Here is a 6666-nt window from a genome sequence, read left to right on the forward strand (position 1 = left end):
GACCTAACAAAAGGATTTTTTCTCATTATTTTATTTCCCATGACAATATTGGGACATCTAAAATAAATTTTCACTATTTATTTACTTTTTGGAAAGATACATGATGGTTGACATAGGTGCAACATCCCATGTGACATTCTAGAGATAGACTTATATGAATATGTGAGTGAAAATGAATATGGAACAATGCATTATGTAGATAAATCAAGTCTAAACACTTAGGAATTGCCTCAGCTAAAGTTTAAACTAGTTGATTTGCCTAATTTTCCTAGATTTCCTCAAGTACTGGAAAAAAGAAAAAGAAAAGGTAGCCCATTAATATTCATGATCTTCATATAGAAAAAGATAGTGTTGTTTCTTGTAGCCATAGAAGTGGTATAAATAAAAATGGTATTAAAAATTTGATGTACTAAATTGGAAGATAAAAGGAACTAACACACACACAATTATCTATATGCTTCATAATGCACCCAACATGCAATTTTGTTTTGGTTGAATTTTTCCAAAATTGTCAAAATTTTCAAGCCTATAAATTCATTTGAGATTATATTGTGTCCAAATGAGAATAATCATCTATGTCCATTATACATAATCATCATATTTTTGGTCTTCCTAAAGAAAGCATTTCAACCTTCATCATATTTTTGGTCTTCCTAAAGAAAGCATTTCAACCTGATTTTCTTGCATCAAAAATGGCATATCAATATAATTTACAATTCTTTTACAAGGAAGCAAATATTTCATATTTTTCTACAAAAGTATCTCTTTTATTGGGTGTAAAATCTAATCATATGAGAAGCTTAATTATGCAATGAACACTTAACAAGCTCAAAATCCAAATTTGGATTTGTAATGAAGCTTTAAAACTAGTCAAAATTGGTAGAAAGAAAATGAAAGTGTTCATTTTGTGGATTGGTTATATGCAACTATGTAATATTTAGGGAATTCAAAAGTCATGAGTTTTGTATGTAGTGTCACTAACTAGAACCATATGCATAGACTGTCATGGAAAGATTATGTATAGATTGACAAGCATTTCCTTAAGCCACTTCAAATAGATTTGCACTTTAATTTTAATATCTAGAATTTATTTTTCACTTTTGAGAAATTTATAATTTGAAAATCAAATATTATTATCCAATTGCAAAAAATTCTCCATTTCATATTTAAAGTTGGTAATTCATTAGAAAGTCAAACATAGGGTGCCCATACAAAGAGCAATTTCCAGTTCATTTGTTTGGGTCCTTTTAATGTGGAAGTGTAGATAGGTCATTACCCATGGTTCTAGATGTTCATACCTTTCTATGAGATTTGATGAGTTCTATATTTTTTTTATATCATTGTTCTAAATTACAATAAAGAATGAAGAATTGTGGTTTTGAATTTTTACTCTTTGAATTTTAATTCCATTATATATGTTTCTCTAGTATGACTTTGAATTATAGGTCATAGGCTTTATACCAAAATTTTATTAAAAATAAACTTTAACATGTTAATTGAAAATATAGAGTTCTTAGAAATGGAGAATGTGTGGGGAATCAATTTTATTCCAAAGAAAAAGTGTAAATAAAATAATTCTTTTTTTGCCAACAAAACCAACATCTAAAAAATTCAAGTTTTATTATTAAACTAATGACAAAAAAATCAACTCTTATAATACAATAAACTCACTTTCATCATCACCTGAATCAATAAAAATATAAGCAATTAAATTAAAATTTTATACTATCAAATTCTATAACACCTGAACTAAAAAAACTCACTTGCCAAAAACACCTTGTTAAATTCCAGAAATTTAAAAAGAATGACTGTATTCTATTTCATCCCGTAAATAATTAGAATCAGATTATCTTGTATCGCACCAGGCCGCAACATCCATTACATTGGTTTGCAAATCAAATTTAGATATCATGTATCAGATCACCTCTCCATTAAACAACACATGCTCCAACATCTACTACATTGGTTTGCAAAAACAAATAGGGATATGCAAGAACACAAACTCATCCCATATACATATGGACATTAATTCCAATCTATTCTTTTGAAAATGGCTTTATGCTACTCATTATGATTATGATCATGGCATTGAACTGGAATGGGTAGCATTTCCTAGAGGGTTCTCAAGCACTATCACTTTTTAAGATTTTTTTTATCCTTACTTGATTTCATCAAGTAATATTATTTTCTATCTTTAAATGAATTATAATTATGATTATGGCATTGCACTAGTATGGGTAGCATTTCCTAGAGGGTTCTCAAGCAGTGTCACTTTCATAAAGTAAGATTTTTTTTATCCTTACTTGATTTCATCAAGTAAGATTATTTTCTATCTTTAAATGATTTTTTTAACATTTGCATATGTAAACATCAAATTCAAGTGACATTTAATTAATAATGATGAGAATGTTTATTTTTTTAATTAATAATAGTTAGAATGTTTGAATTTCTAAAATAAAATAAAGTGTTTTTATTTTCTTAAATTCTTTTTATCCTGTTTATCCCATCCATGTTTATCCTATCCTATGTTTTTGATGAAAAATTGATACAACTTAGTTCTAAAATGTTTGAGCTATATCTTTTTGGTCTTGGTCACAACTAGCATTATATGGGTTTATGGTCTTGGTCACAACTAGCATTATATGGGTTTAAAAAATCAGGTCAAAATATAATCATCAGTGAAATAATAATCAGATCATATAACTTCTTATCATCTCAAATTTATACATATTTCAAATTTACACTTTTTCTATGTAACAATTAGAAAAAATAAAACTGTAATGAAATTTTAAATATATATTATTAAAAAATTTATAAACTCTCAAAAATTTGAATTATTATATTGTTATTGGCAAGCCCTTCATTGAAAATCCATATCATCCAAAATTATCTTTCAACCTCGTTTCATTTTCATGAAGGAACCCATCTCCCATTGTTCAATCGATGCATTTGTTCATACAACCAACCCAATAAAAAAGAAATGCAATTTCAATATGGTTGGACAAAGACATGATATATAAGATTTTTTAATTTTTTTTAATCAAATGGTAAGAGATAGCAGACCACAACAGGAGTAATGTAAACTATGAACATTGGCCATGGCTAAATGACTCGAAGAGATCTACAGAGATAAACAGAAATCAGAGATCCATCAATGATTTATAATAGAAATTATATTGTAATGATCAGTTCATTAATTCCAGATCCATAGCACTGATAATGACGCTTTCAAATTCCTCATATCAAAAGAGCACATCTCCCAATATTCTTTGCATATTTTCACATAAGCAAAACACTCAAAGGAATATGCAAAATCAACCAAACACAATATCAACATATTCTAGTAAACACATAGATATATAGAATTTGTAATTTTTTTATCAATGGTAATTAGATGGAAGAACAGAACAGGGATAGCATAAACAGATTATTGTCAAGACTGAGCATTGGCCATGGCTAAAGGACTCCAGGAGCGCGATATAGATATAAATAGATATTACTGAACCTCTGATGCAGTTGGTGCACATTAAATTGACTGAAAATTTTATTTTTTATTTAAGGAATTTAATATATTTTTATAAACCAAAACGGTCAAGTTTTCAATCTCTAGGTTAGAGTCTCTGTAGCCATTCTCTTTCATTGTGTTTAAAAACACCATAAAGGACAGAACAATGTGGTCTTCAGAAAAGGAGCCTTTCTGGTCTTAAGGGGTTCTCTACTGAATCTACTTTACGTTGGGCTCCAGATGTGAAAGTCCTGGACTCCGCAAAGCTAAGTGGTCCAGCTGTTTCTTCAAAGAATAAATGGCCTTCACCAGGATCCAATAGTCAGTTTTCATCAAGTTCATCCACACCTGAGCATCCTGTTATATTAAAGGTTCGGTCACCTGACCGTCTGGCTAGGTACCACTAATTTTCTGGATGACACATTGATATTAACAGCTGAGGAGTTATGGCGTACACCTGCTGAGGTTTTAGGTAGTAGCCATGGGACCTCTTATAAAGCTAGGGGTCTATCTTTCTCATGGTAACTTCATAACTCTCTTACGGTTATCAGTCTATATGTTATGGGTTTTCCTGTCTGCACCTCGTTCTAATGACTGACCCACATGAGTTCTATGTCAAGAGTTTATTGGGTTTTCCTCCTCTCTTTTTTATCGACTGTGGCCCTTATATTCAAAAGCGTCTCCTCCAAGCACCAAACTTCAGGGTTTGTAATCCCTCCCATTTAGGGTTTTCATTCTCTAACTCTTCTTTTGGTTATGTATGTATTTATATGTTAACCAAGTGGCTCTACAATTACAGGTGAAGTGTGGCTCTACACATCCCCGTCCACTATAGATGGTCTTATGTCTCTTTGTATGTATTATTTCTAATTCCTCCTTGGAAAATGGTAGTTATAATTTTAGGTGATTGACAAAAATTTTATGTCCCCTTTATCTTTACAGGTACCCTTTAGTTTCTGTCACTCAGGTCCTTCGAATACTCGCTATAATTATTGAATTGGGGTAATATTAGATTTTTTCCATTGATTTACTTGGGTGGCGAGTTGTATATGGGGTTGCTTGAAGTCTGTTAACTCCCGTTCCTGACTTGACAAAGCTCTTTAAATTCTAAAGTTAATTCACGCTTATTACCTTGTCCTATTGCCTTTTTTACCATGTAATATTTTCTCTTCTTAATCAACATATATACCCTTAATTGTTGAGAATGCTTTTTTTAATGTGTGCAAGCAGAATTCACAATATGGATTCAAAATATGCATACCAACGATATTCTTAAGTTTAATATGCCAACTCTTCCGAGAAACTTGAATAATGCTACGTTTTTTTTACTTTGTATCCAGAGTTTATTTACAACATTTAACTTTTCATCTATCAATAAAATACCCTAGTAAAAGTTCTTCGTTGCGCATGCGCTTGAAATTGAACGTGCCCACCAGTTGCGACACAACCTGGAGAATGTTGAAGCAGATCAGTGCTTAAAACTACAGAACGAAAACTCCATTACATAATCCTCTGAAATATGCCCATGCAATAAGAAAACAAATCAGTTTGAGATAAGCGGACCATAGTATAATAATGTTCATGCTCGATACATAAACGTGAAGCTGAAGCTGGGGCTGGGGCTGCGGCTGGGGCTGCGGCTGGGGCTGAAGATTCCATTAATATTGAGCTAAGAACCGAAGCTCCATCATATAATCCTCTGAAATATGCCATCAAAAACATATTCACTGTGAGATAAACGGATAGTATAATCTTCATGCCCGGTAAGTAAACGTGAAGCTGGGGTTGCAGGTGCCATTAATGTTGAGCTAAGATTAAAACAATTCTGTGAGTTCTGATGGTATGGCAGAGGAGGGAAGCACAAAGATACACCCAAAAAATTAAGCCGCTGTTCAATTATTTATTAATCAAAAAAAATTTCCACTCGCACATCTATCGAGCTCTCCTCTTGCTTCTCATTATAATGACCCAATCACCGTATATAAACACCAAATTTAATCTTGTGATTAGACTTGACTTTCTTATGCTTTCTTTTCTTAATTCAACTTTTCATGCATTAATACAAACTCTAATTATATTTTTTTTTTTTTTAATTTGATCCACTCATACACTTATACATCCATCGAGCTGTCTTTTTGCTTCTCATTACAATGACTTAATCAGCTTATATAAACACCAAATTTAATGACACAAATTCTACCTAAACTTGATTTTCTTTATTTGCTTTTTTTTTAACTCAACTTTTCATACGTTACCTACATAAAAACTAACAAACTCTAACTATATTTTACTTTTTCAATTCAACTTTTAATTCATTGTATGTCTAACGATTAGAGTTTTCTTTATTTGCTTTTTTTTTAACTCAACTTTTCATAGGTTGCCTACATAAAAACTAACAAACTCTAACTATATTTTACTTTTTCAATTCAAAATGTCTAACTATTAGTGAAAACTCTAACTAGTCTTGACTTTTGTGTTACTAAGTTATTTATTAATAAAAAAATTTGATCTACTCATACATCCATGGAGCTTTTGCTTAGTAAAAAAAACTTGATCCATTTATACATCCATGGAGCTTTTGCTTAGTAAAAAAAACTTGATCCATTTATACATCCATGAAGCTTTTTTCTTGCTTCTTATTACAATGATCTAATCAAATTATATAAATACTAAATTTAATTATCTAAATTCTAATTAAACTTTCTTAACTTAATTTTTTATGCATTATATAGTTATGCATAACTATGTGCAAATTCTAAATCTACTTTACTTTTCTTAATTCAACTTTTCATGCATTGCATCCATAATAATTTTTACAAACTCCAACTCGTCTTGATTTTTGTGCGATAAACTAATAGATATACTCTTAGTGTTAAATTAAGAAAATTGATGTGGGGCTTTCTTTAGATTAAATATAACCATTACCAATTCATCCCGATAATCAAATTATATAAATACTAAATTTAATTATCAAAATTCTAATTAGACTTTCTTAATTTAATTTTTTTATGCATTACATAGTTATGCATAACTATGTGCAAATTCTAAATCTACTTTATTTTTTTTAATTCAACTTTTCATGCATTACATCCATAATAATTTTTACAAACTCCAATTAATCTTAGTTTTTGTGCCATTAACTAATAGATATACTCTTAGTA

Source organism: Pinus tabuliformis, chromosome 3_2 (genome assembly GCF_031772625.1).
Source record: "Pinus tabuliformis cultivar Carrire ecotype Pingquan chromosome 3_2, CPIR1, whole genome shotgun sequence".
Classification (NCBI taxonomy): domain Eukaryota; kingdom Viridiplantae; phylum Streptophyta; class Pinopsida; order Pinales; family Pinaceae; genus Pinus; species Pinus tabuliformis.